Source organism: Schistocerca americana, chromosome X, assembly GCF_021461395.2.
Source record: "Schistocerca americana isolate TAMUIC-IGC-003095 chromosome X, iqSchAmer2.1, whole genome shotgun sequence".
Taxonomy (NCBI): Eukaryota; Metazoa; Arthropoda; class Insecta; order Orthoptera; family Acrididae; genus Schistocerca; species Schistocerca americana.
Genome location: NC_060130.1, coordinates 334,479,922 through 334,493,735, shown reverse-complemented (window position 1 = coordinate 334,493,735; position 13,814 = coordinate 334,479,922).

Genomic DNA, 13,814 nt, shown 5'->3' with positions numbered 1-13,814 from the left:
AACGGCGCGGTTCGAAACATCTGTACTTGTACCAGATCTGTTGTCAAGTCTACCGCAGATTGCTGCCTCTCCTGTTATACAGAGCAGAAAGCCTGCGAAATTAACGCCCTGTAATGAGCCATAGACGACTAACACATTGTCGCCCACATGTGTTATCACCATTTTTCAATCACATTCCCTAGATGAACAAATTAACAGCTCAATAGCAGCCAACCAGCTTCGCCATTGTGGAGATGCTCATTCCCAGGCGCCGATCTATAACAATCTTCCCAGTGTTCAAGTTGCTTATGTCAATGGATTCCCCATTTGCGGCTGCTATCTTCGCTAGAATGATTGCCATTAGTCTCTGCTCCGTTTACATACGAGGGCATGCTGAAAAGCAATGTCTCAGAGCTTTTCATATGAATACTCTTAAAGATTTTTAAATAAAACAAACTTTATTAACATTCTACATCCTTATTCTTTACGTGTACGTATTTATTTCACAACATAGTCACCCTGATGACGATCATATTTCACCCAACGGGATATCAGTTTGTTCATACCGTCACTACAGAAAGCTTGATCTTGTTGACTGAGCCACAACCTCATCTCTGCTTGCATCGCTATCAAAGTGAAGTCCTCGAAGGTGTTCTTTATGTTTCGGCAACACATGAAAATCAGATGGGATCAAGTCGGGACTACATGGTAGATGATCGATGACAGTGGACCCAGGGTGTCGGACTGTTTCAGACGTCGCAGCGCTCGTGTGTGGTCTGGTATTGTCATGCTGAAGGAGAGGGTGCTTCATGCGTGGACGAACCGCTCTCAATTCGGAATTCTATTACAGCACACTCTTTTGTACCCACCGACATAGTTACTTTACAAACCGCCTTGCCGCTTGCTACAATTCGGAGCCCTTTAAGGCAGAGGGCTGCAGACGTGTATAGATGAATAATAATGAAGTGAAATGTTGACAAGGTTTCTTTTATTTAACAAGCTTTAAAACTGTTCACATTAAAAATTCGGCAACACTCCTATACACTTTCATTAGAGCATCAAATGCCCGCAACGGCACCATGACATTCAGTCTCACGGTGGGAGGTAGTCTCACGGTGGGAGGTGGCCATAAAATTTTCACTTGGCGGTGTAGATTACGAAACAAGAGTCTTATATCATCCGCTTGCCCGAGGTCTCATTAAGTAGCCACTGACAAGTTCATTAGTGGCGGCTGAGTCAGCCGATAACGGTGGAGAGTCATACATAATTGAATTAATTCAAAGTCCTGTTTCAGTACCAAGTACGGATGTTAATAGAAGAAAAAATACAAATAATGTGACCTTGACGGCTGCATTCGATTATTCTAAGAGTCTGATGTAGGAAACCAGTTCCGATCAACTCAGGCAGTGGTAGCGCCGGTGGCAAATGTGCAGATCCAAAAAGTAACAACGCTTTCTGAATCCGTTAACTCTAGCCGAGACCCTACAGCCGTCACACTGGTGCCTGTTTGAAGTATGTAGAAGCGCTGTTTAGTGAGACTGTAAACCAACACCATGGTATTTCTTTTGACATTCATTAATGTTCTCATGGTCTTTCGTAAATCCTAGCATGAATGATAACCTTCAGGGATGTGGAACTAATATAGTTATATATTAATAGGCAAAATCAACCATTGTTGGCTACTTGTGTGAAATATGCTAACAATCAACTATGACTAGCGCTAATCTACTCAATTATGGTCATAACTTATAGAAATCTGTCTGCATGTATGTTAGGAGGAATTCAGAAAAAACCCTTTGCCCCTCCTCCTGTATCACTCATCTGCTGGTATCATCTGTTATCTCAAACTAAGCATTCATGTCACTTTTAAATTATCACAGTCAGCTGTCTATATATTGGCAAAATCAGGATCTGTCTAAGTCAAGTATTAGAGTCACCCGGAATTCACATTCATGAGATTAGATTAGAGATTAGATTAGATTAGTACTTGTTCCATAGATCATGATTACGACACTTTGTAATGATGTAGAACGTGTCAGGTTAATAAAAGGAGTCAATACAAGATATTACATTACACAAAATATTATATGTCACTAAATATTTTAAATTTTTTTTTGTGGGGGGTTGGGGAAGTTACCCACTTACTATATCCAAAAATTCGTCTAATGAGTAGAAGGAGTTGCCATTAAGAAATTCTTTTAGTTTCCTTTTAAATGCTATATGGCTATCTGTCAGATTTTTGATGCTATTGGGTAAGTGACCAAAGACTTTTGTGGCAACATAATTTACCCCCTTCTGAGCCAAAGTTAGATTTAACCTTGAGTAGTGAAGATCATCCTTTCTCCTAGTGTTGTAGGCATGTACACTGCTACTACTTTTGAATTCGTTCGGATTGTTAATAACAAATTTCATAAGTGAATATATATATTGAGAGGCTACAGTGAAGATCTCAAGCTCTTTAAATAAGTGTCTGCAGGATGACCTTTGATGATCTCCAGCAATTATTCTGATTACACGCTTTTGTGCAATGAACACTCTTTTACTCAATGATGAGTTACCCCAGAATATGATGCCATACGAAAGCAGAGAATGAAAATAGGCGTGGTAAGCTAATTTAGTCAGATGTATATCGCCAAAATTTGCAATGACCCTAATAGCATAAGTATCTGAACTCAAACGTTTCAGCAGATCCTCACTGTGTTTTCTCCAGTTCAGCCCCTCATCAATGCATACACCTAGAAATTTTGAATATTCTACCTTAGCTACCGATTTCTGGTCGAAGTCTATATTTATTAATGGTGTCATTCCATTTACTGTATGGAACTGTATATACTGTGTTTAGTCAAAGTTTAATGAGAGCCCATTTGCAGAGAACCACTTAATGATTTTCTGAAAAACGTCGTTTACAATTTCGCCAGTTACTTCTTGTCTGTTGGGTGTGATAGCTATACTTGTATCATCGGCAAAACGTACCAGCTTTGCATCTTCATGAATGTAGAATGGCGAGTCATTAATATATATTAAGAACAGCAGAGGACCCAAGACCGAACCTTGCGGCACCCCATTCTTGATTGTTCCCCAGTTTGAGAAATCACCAGTTTTTTTGCATATTATGTGAACTGCTTATTTCAAGTTTCTGCACTGTTCCTGTTAGGTATGATTTAAACCATTTGCGCACTGTCACATTCATACTACAGTACTTGAGCTTATCTAGAAGTATTCCATGATTTACACAAATCAAAAGCCTTTGATAGATCACAAAAAATCCCAATGGGTGACTTCCGATTACTCAGAGCATATAATATTTCATTAGTGAAAGTATATAAAGCATTTTCCGTTGAAAAACCCTTCTGTAAACCAAACTGACACTTTGTTAAAATTTTATTTTTACAAAGGTGTGAAGATACTCTACAACACACTACTTTTTCAAGAATTTTGGATAAGTTAGTCAGAAGAGAAATTGGGCGGTAGTTGTTAACATCAGACGTATCCCCTTTTTTATGCAGTGGTTTAACAATGCCATACTTCAGTCTACCTGGGAAAATACCCTGCTTCAGAGAGCTATTACATATGTGGCTAAGAATCCCACTTATTTCTTGGGAACAAGCTTTTATTATCCTGCTGGAAATGCCATCAGTTCCATGTGAGCTTTTATTCTTGAGAGAGTTTATTATCTTCCTAATTTCAGAAGGAGAGGTGGGTGGAATTTCAATTGTTTCAAATGGTGTGGGTAAGGCCTCTTCCATTACCTGCCTTACTTCTTCTAATGAACATTTAGATCCTATTTTCTCTACATTTAAAAAATGATTATTCAAAATGTTTTCGACTTCCAGCTTGTTGTTTATCAAGTTTCCATGCGCTTTGATGGTGATGCCGTCATCCTGTACTCTTGGTTGCCTTGTCTCCCTTGTAATAATATTCCAATTTGTTTTGATTTTTTTATCAGAGGTATTAATCTCAGACATGATGCACATCCTTCTGGAGTAACAATATTGTGAAATATTGTAGAAGAAGTGGCTGGCAAGGTATTCTTTTACACTGCTTTTAAATATTTAAGGATGTGGCATTTCCTGTCTGATGTCCATTAGGAATCTGCTATATACTTTTGCAGCATATTTCGATATTCCATTCTGAACCGTTGAGAAAGATGTACTTTATATACGTAAATTATTTCTGCTTCTAGTATTGTGGTTGTGAATTGTTGAGTTCATCCTAGAATCACTCTTGTTATTAACCACGAATATTATCACGAAAAATATGTATTGGTATGTAACGGTAAGAATCTCAAGTCCCTGAAGATACTACTGCAAGATGTTAGGATATCTTCTTTACAGGATTTCTCATTGCATGCACCTTTAGGACTAGAACGTCTTCGCCTTAGCTGCAATATTCCAGTACATTAAATCATAGGAAGAATTCAGTGAATATATGCAAAGTATGCCAGAAATCTATTCTGCAGGTCAACACAATGAGAGAGATAGCTGAGACAGGAAGAGATTGTAGGTCATTTTTGCCAACCTGAATGCCAGATGTACAATACACTGCAGTCAAAAGTAATGCAACCACATAGGGAAATGAATAACATATTAATGTTGTTCATGATGTCAATCACTACGCAGTTCACATAACTGGCTACTACGTAGGATGTTCTTGACCATTTGTTGTAATGTTTGTTGAGGAACTGTAGCAAAATATCGTTCAGTTTCTTTCTGCGAGATGGGATTAGTGTGTGGGTCTGGTCTTCAAGCAGCTACTTTAAGCTATCCCCAGAGTGAAATGTTGGGTGGGAATGAATCTTGAGACCGAGAGGAACCCCGAAACTTTAGAAAACCCCTATTCATGAAAACATTTTTCCAAGAAAAATCACGGTTTAGGCTGTATGAGCGTAACATTATTCAGTTGAAACCACTTGAATACAGGTTTATTTAACATCTATAAGCAGTGCACTGCTTACTGAGTCATAAATAATGCGATAAAGATCCGCCAAAATAATATTGAACACCAAACATTCAATTTTAGTGCCTACAGGGCGACTCGTGTCTCTGACGTGAACTGTCCGTAGACCAAATGGGTGGATTCTGTGGATTTACGAATCTATCAACGTAGAACCATGCCTCATTATATTAAAACTAATCATGGAGATATTCCCCATATCCGTTACAGATGACGTGTTCCACTGACAGAGAGTTAAACGTTTTCCACTGTCTTCTGATTGCAGCTCATGAACAACACGGACTTAGTGGGTACCAATCTGTAAGCACTTCCGCAAAACTATGTAGGCTGCACTAGTGTTGGCAGGCGCGCGTTACATAGTTTTCGTGGGACTCAAAGATGGTGCAGCGTGCACTTTGATCAACTGTCATGGATTTAGCACTTTCGGTCGACCACTCTTAGCCATATCTGCGAAGTTTCCCATCCTTTGTATCATATCGCACATTCTCTTGTTGATGAATTTGTTTGATGCAATCCTACCTTACTCTTTTGTAACTGTGAAGGCGTTCAGGCTCTGGAATAATGAGATCATTTAATATGCGCGGTTACAATGACTGCTGCTTGCTGTAATGTGCAACTCATTTCTTTCTCAATTAAAAAACGACCATATCTGCAACTAGAATGGTTGTGCCACTTTTTGAAGCCATCATACATATTCAAGACTGAACTAAGTAAGTTAAGTTTAATAGCCCATAAACGTTGAGATTATTTGAGACGGTACACTACCAGAGCTTGAGAAGGAAGGGGAAGAATTCTATGAATGCAGCATTTGACTTGTGATAAATGGATCACCCATATGTGGTTAATGAGACAACTATTGCAACAGCTCATTTTTATTCCACATTGTGAGTAGAGATGCACCTGCTTCCCAGTTATGTCTTCTTCATCCTAATGCTGTAAAGTATTCATATCACTGCGGAAGAGTCCAACTATGAACGATGGTGCGTGGTGCAACACAATACTGCCACAGTTTTTGGGGGGAATTCTGTAGGAAACCATGCGAATTCTGCAAAAAATATCACCGGGCAAGGAACAAATTCAATGATATGTAGATCATCATTGTCTATGCTTATAATTATGGAGAATAACGTTACAGGCAGCGCATTATGCCATATTAAAGTTCCTTACCATAATGTGGAATATGTTGGTTTTCTAGGCGTTTCAATGGCCAAATTGCATGAAGGCTCTATTAAGAAGTTTCATTTCTTCTAGGATTTTTTGAAGAGGCTTGGTTTGCGAAAAGTTGATCATCAAAATATATCTGTGGGCACTCAGATGTATCTACGTCTACAGTTACTCTGCTTCACTGCACGAATGCCCTAACAATGTGTGTGTGTTTAAGGTCTGTGATGTAAGTTATCATTCGAAATATTGGGCCATGTTTGGGGCCACTTCAATACCTCTAACAGAAGACTACTTCCACTACAAATTGCACACACCACTCCAATTTCATAGTTGAGATGACACTGCAGAGCTGTTAACCGATCAAACTCCTGTACACACTAGCATACGACTTAACCTCAGCACTTCGCCTTATCGTTAGGTTTCAGTTATTCCACGTAGCTCATTAGCATTGATCTACATATATGACATCTGTATATATTCACATAGAAGAGACAAAGATAATGTGTAGATGTATAATACTGATGAAGTCCACGGGCGATACAGTAAGAATTTGTTTTGCAGAACCTGCTCTCCTCAAAGTCATGAGGACAAGGGACACCCTGACGAAGGAGCAAGTGACTTCACTTCAAGGGGAGACGCGTCTGCAGCACTGCATGAACTGCAGGAAAATGAAAATATTACTCCCTCCATACAAGAAGAGAACCAGGACAAGCTGTGCTGCCATGGCACAAGCCAGACTGCTGATATTAATAACCAAAAAGATCAGGAAGACCAATTACAGTGTGAAAATCCACAGAAGAAATTCACGCCATCAGATGTGTTTGGTGTACCAGTTAGCACTATTTCCTGTGATGCTATCAGTGGAGTGAAGGTAAGAACTTGGGCGTCTTCACTATTCAGAATGGAAAAGAGCAATTTATTTTCATCAAATTTCTGAGAATGTGGAACTCTGGATACAGATATCAGCTTTGTTACTACAGGACACAAAATACTTGCACCAATAACGTTTACAGCCAGTAATAAATTAGTATTTTCAGGTAGCAGTTTTTCGTCGATGATATTTCTTAGGTCTATATGAACAAGACTTCAGATCGAATTCCTTTTCTTTTTTCTTCAAATAAGTATTGTGATTAAACGTATCCAAATTGTCCCTCGTGTTGCATGAAAATAAAACAATAGAACGCTTACGATGTTCAGCTTTCTACAGTGCATTGCATCAGTAGTATTCAAAAATATCGAAATAATGTATGAACTTTGCACTCAAGCTCAACACAATGAAGTGTCTTAACATTATGAAACAATATGACATCACACTGCTAATATTGATATTAGCACAGCCTGATAAATTAGTTTTAAGGTTACCGGGAAGTTGTCCTCCAGTGTTGTGGGAGTATCCCAACAAAAGCTCTTTAATGCTGTAGTACACGCCAACAAATTACCCATAACGTAAGATTCGCAAAACGCCCCTCAACCAACAGATTCCACGAAAACCAAGAGAGGCGAAAAAATATTAATGTCTGGTTTCATAATGGGGAACTCATGTGTAAAGTTCATCTAATTGCTTCAATTTAAAATTCTGCATAGTCCGTACAAAGTCCTACAGCATTATTAAACATCTTTTTATAGAGGTTGCTCACTGCCTGAAAGTCCTCGGTCTTTGGTATTTCTTCCAGACTCCACAACGAACGGAAATTTTCATAATTTCAGTTTATCATGATGATTATTGTTATGAAACGTGTAAACAATGTACGTACTACACATAAAAAATACACTGCTTATCCACGCTATTATGACAACCTCTTTAAAAGCGTGTTAGTCCACCTTTAGAAAGGAATATAGCAGCGTTTCTGCCTAGCATGGATTCGACATGATATTGTTAGTGTTCCCCAGGTATTTGGTACGAAATATGTAAGCATAGGTCACAAATTTAATATAAATTACGAGCCCGTGGTTTACGGGCGAGGAGCTGGTGTCGGATAGCATGCTAGATGTGTTCCATTATGCTCGATCAGGCGAATTTGGTGGCCAAGGTGCTCCTCAAGCTAATGTAGCACGATTACGGCAATGTGACGCGGACAGTTATCTTGCTACAAAATGACATCACCGTCACAGAAGACATCAAGCACGAAGGAATGCAAGTGGTCCACAATAATGTTCACATAGTGCACATCTATCATGATGGTTCCGAATATTACCACAGGTCCCATGGTAGTCAATCTGTATGTCACCCACAGCATAATACTGCCCCCACCGGCCTGCTTCCGTGACGTGCTGCGTGTTTCGAGCAGCCCTTCGCGTGAGTGACGGCGCATCCTGACACGACAGTCGACGTGGTGCAACAAGGAATATGATTTACCCGACTAGGGGACAAGTTTCCGTTTATCTACGGTATAATCTCGATGATCCCGTACCAACAGCATCGTAATTGACGCTATGGGGACCCATGTTCAACTACATGAGCTGAACAGTGCTCTATAAACACTAGAGGTGGCACCAGAATTTTACTCAGGCAACATATTTGCCACATATTGCCGCTTATCCTGCATCACGGAGCAGATAAGCCTCCGAGTTCCATGTTCTGCGATGAGGTGTGGACGTCTAACACCTGCTCATGGTTTACTGTCCATCACCCACTTTCCGTAAATGCTGATGAAAGTAGCACATGAACAGTCGCCCAGCTTCGCCGTTTCTGAGATGCTCGTTTACACGCGCAGGGTCATAGTACGCTATCCTTGTCAGCGTCGCTCGTCAGTGGATTTCCCGTTCTGCGACATGTGTCATCGCTGAAGAGATTACCCATTAGTCTGTTCTCCGATTATCCTTTCCATAACGTGTCACGCGCCTGCAACGTCCACACGTGCTATTCATTCTCGCGGTGAGTAGTGGCCATAATACTTTGGTATATCAGTTATGTAGTATAAGGCTGAACCTATAAAAATCTGACACTGAAATGCGTATTATATCTTACTACTAGACACTTAGGTAGGGTTAATCGTAATTATGTTTTTAAAACCTTTGTTTCTCTCCCATAATCTTGATGAACGTGTTGACATTGGGCCGTTAAAAGTCGCTAAACTTTTATTCATTCTTTCCAATATTTGTCTTTACCTTTTTCGAAGCAATGTACAAATGATCCCACTCGTCAACTCTCGCTCTCTCGTAAGTGATTCTGAGCAACCAGTCGCCTGCGTTAACTGGTCAATTAAAAATAAAAATACTTCAAGACAACTCGAGAACCATTCGCTATTGATTTGAAAGTACATCTTGACGTACAGTAGAAACAAACCTTTGTGACTGAACTGCTTCCAGCTCCACTGCATTATGGTGCATGCAAGGTAATATAAATACTGATTTGCATCTGCCTAATGAAAATGAGAAACGCCAGGAATTTGGAAAGAATGAATTACTTTCTTTAGAGACTCGTTACAACACTGAGCAAGGAAATAAGATTATTATATAACGTCCTTTCGACGACCGTTTAATTAGGGGACAAAGCGCTAGTTCGCATGAGGGAAGAACGGAGATAAAAATCTGCAGTGCCCTTTTAGTTAGTGCGAAGCGATTTAAGGAAACCATGGAAAACCTTAATCTGTGTGGGTTGACGGGAATTTATGCTTCCATCTTTCGAATACGAGTCCAGTATCTTATCACTGTACCTCCTCGCTCAACTGTTTAACACGAAATTTTAATTTAGGTGTTCAAGACATCGTTCTCAATCACTCTAGTGCTCATTTGTCTATAAATATTGATAATAATAAATGTGGTATTATTTTAACAATTCCTTGTTTTGCAACGCGTACCTCACACTGAGACTTCGTCGCCTTGCTTCTTTCCATCACAGCTCCCTGTCGAGCGCACGCAAGCGTTTGAGGCTTGCCACTTTCGCGTCCTCATAGACCCTCAGTGGTGATCGCCGTAGAGGCGACTTCCTTCCCGAAATGGAGGGTGGTAATGTATGACTGCTGCCACTCCCTTCCGTTCCCTTGTGATATGCATAGATCAGCATTTTCATTTCTGTACCTACAATTGGCTCATGTTGTCTTGTTGCTGTCCAATATTCTCAGCCATATATAGCTGCTGGGCCGATGATATACTTATGAACTTTCTGCTTAATATGATTAGGTATTTTCTTGTCACATAGCACTCCTTTTACTTGGCGCTCTTTTAGCTATGTAGCTATAACTATTGTAGATTCTCTGGGAACTTCCCATCATTCAGAGGTATGAGGAAGCCGAGATCTTAAGGATGAGAACATTTGCCGAATGGTTGGTTCTATTTGATTATGGTGTCACTAGTCTGAGGTCCACATTCCCACTGTTCAGTTTTCTTTATGTGTAACTTCAAGGTGTTATGCAGCTATGGATAGAAACGCATTGCTTTATCACATGAAACAAATATGTTATTAATGGACGACTCACAACGTTGGGTATGCACGTTATATTCGTTTGGAGAGCTTGCGTGCCACTGTATATGCGTACTGTTGATTCAGGTTGTGGCAGCGGACATCACCCTGGGGAGTGAAATGCAACCGAGTACTTCGGAGCAGCAGCCGCCTCAGATGCCCACTTCGTCACTAATGACATCTTCTGCACCAGAGGCGCCAGTCCTGGTTATGATGGATTCACTTCCCTCACAAGTCACCATCACCCCTCAGTCAACACCTAAAAATGACGAAAGGTTGCTTCAGATACAGTCGTAAGTGCATATTTTCATTGTTTCCGCTTATTTACACTGTAATTCAGGCGGCATGCAACTTGGAAGATCAGTTGAACGGAACGAATAGCGTATCGGGAAAACGTTGTAAGTTAAACACGAACAAAAGTAAAAGAAAGGTAATGATGTGTAGTAATATAAAGTCCGGACACGATGAGATCATTAGATTAGGAAATGAGTGGCTGACTGCTGTAGAAGCATTTTCCATTTTGAACAGAAGTAAGCTGACAACGACAGGAGCAACCAGGGACAAAGTACAGGCTGACAGGGAAAAATATCCTGGGAAAGACAAACAATTTACTATCGAAGATAAATTTAAGTGTTAGGAAGTGTCCTCTAAAATAATTTGTTTGGAATCTAGTGTTGTAAGGAAGTAAAATGTGGGCAAAAAAGGTAGAGGTTTTTAAAATTTGGTGCTACAGAAGAATGCTGCAAAGTAGAAGCGTTTGATCGAGTAACTAATGATGAGCTACTGAAACACATCGGAGAGAAAGTAGCTTTATGGAACAACTTGAACAAAGGAACGGATAAGTTGATAGGACACACCCTGAGGCTTCAATTGGTAATGAAGGTAATACGGGTTACAAACACTGTAGAGCGACACAGTAAGAGATACAATAATCAGCTTCAAACAGATCTGGGATGTAGTAGTTATGGATGTATCAAAAGACTCAAACAACATGGACTATCGTGGAGAGTTGCCATAAATCAGTATTCAGCCTGATGACAAGAAAACTTACCATTATATGCATACGTATGTGTTGTTTGAATAACTCAGTGCGCTGCTAAAGGAATCACACATAGATCGATCCGTCTCCTATGAATCATATCATGTTCTATATACTGTGGTCTTTCATAGTTTTCCTTCTATTTAGGTTTCATAATTAATCCTCATAGATCATTATTGTAGTTGAAGTGTGGCTGTACACAGATGATAGAAGTCTGTCAGTGGTAAGATATTATTGTGTTTTGTAGGACTTATCCTTCTCAACTGAATCTAGACAAGACGTACCCCGAAACACAAGCTTGGAACTTCACTCCTAACGGCAGTTCATCTTTGATTGCCAATAAAACGCGAGAAATGGAAAATGACTGTGCCACCATACCTGGATCAAATCAGCAGAAACATAACATGTGGCAGTTTCACAGGATGGACCAAAGTAATGCTGCATATAATCAACTGGCGTCAGTAGCACAAGGCCAAGGGGAGAGCTGCTCCGCAGCATCAGAGGTAAGTGGAATTCCATTCAGTCCCATTGCCAGTGATGAGCTTCCTATACTTCACAGAACACAACCGAAATTCCATATTCATCACGTATCTCAGCATGTTGGAGTTTGGACAGTCGTTCCTGGTTTGACACAACACAAATTAGAACAGTTGTCCGTTGATATAAGAAGCGATCAAAAAGTTTCTCTCTGAGGGCGTTACTGTAACGTATATGCAACGCAGTGTGACTCCAATGCGGGTATATAAGCACCGACATGTAGCAAGGGATTAGTTGGCATTCGTTACTTTCCAACGTGCGTGCGGTAAATGCGGAAAAATGAACTTTGGCGACGTTATTACCAAATGCGTCCATGCAGAATCTAAGTTCTGTTATCCTTTTCTTGGCTGCCAAGGGTAAACACCGGTACACATCCATCGGAGAATGAGGAATGTATACGAGGCCGTCGCAGTTCGACCTGGGAGGCAGCCTCATCGATTATAGACAAGTCAGATACATTCGAGCGCCTGCCGTACAGCCAGTTATGGACTTCTTCACGAAGCAGCACACTGTGTTTTGCCAAACAGTTTTATTCAACGTGCGTCGGTGGGATGATTGCGTCATTATTCACAGCGATTTTGCCTTATCGACTGGAGGCCGAACTTCTCCGGATACGGACCTCCCGGCCAACGATGCCATACGCTCATTTCCTTTACCGATTCTGGACTGCACGGGCTTTGAACAGAAACTTTTTGATCGCATTTTGTACATGTACTGAGACTAGTTTCACCAAGCATAGCAATAAACGGTTAGATTGTTAGGTTTTTCAAGAGCATGTTTCACAAGTAAGGCCTACATGAGGAAAATTTCACAAAAAAATGAAGCGCAGTTGAAAACCACACTGCGAAAGTGACATAAGTACATCATAGAACGTATTCGAAGTGTCGGATGCGTTACATGGTACAACTGAAACATGAACCCGAACAAGAAAAAACTGCACATAACTGAAAAACAACCCCATCTCTAAACGACGATGCATAGCTGTCGTTAATCGTTGGCATTATGGAACACTAACTGATTCATAAGAAGACAGTTCAGCACTACGATGAGAGACACAACAGAGCAGCTTATCATCAAATTTATTTATTTATTTATTTATTTGGCGGCTTGGACTGTACATATGTGGATCATATCCAAATACATATTTCCGTTGTTAGTTTAACGCAGTAAATGGTCACAAACGAACAGAATTATCAAGGTATTTCATTTTTAATTAGACCAGCATCATACATAATAGCACATCTTGTACAGAATACCTACACACGTTTTATTTCTATTCTACTGTACATAAGAATACATCTTGAATTTTGTATGCACATTTTAATTCCATTGAACTGCATGTCTGTTTCAAATCTTTTGCGTTTAGTGTTTATTCATGGACTGAATGGAAACGACTTTGTACAACAACAGTCTAACTGTTTGCTTAAGTTTCTCTTTCAAGCTAATGTCTGAAATACGGTAAACAGTTGTACATTTTTGTTGCCATCAAAGCTGTACTTCTTTCTAGTTTAGCCGTGTATTGTTGTGGAACTCTTAACATTATACTGTTTCTAGCAGCATTGTTATGTATATCTTCATTTTTATTGAACCTATTTTTACGTTCCCATGCAAACAGTAGTATTTTATGTCACGGGTGGTTGTAATTAAAGTGCATTTACACACAAATGTCCAGTGTGGGCTGAAATTATCGTATGGCAGCGAAACTTGGTAGATATGTTAATTCGTTATTAAGAACCAGAT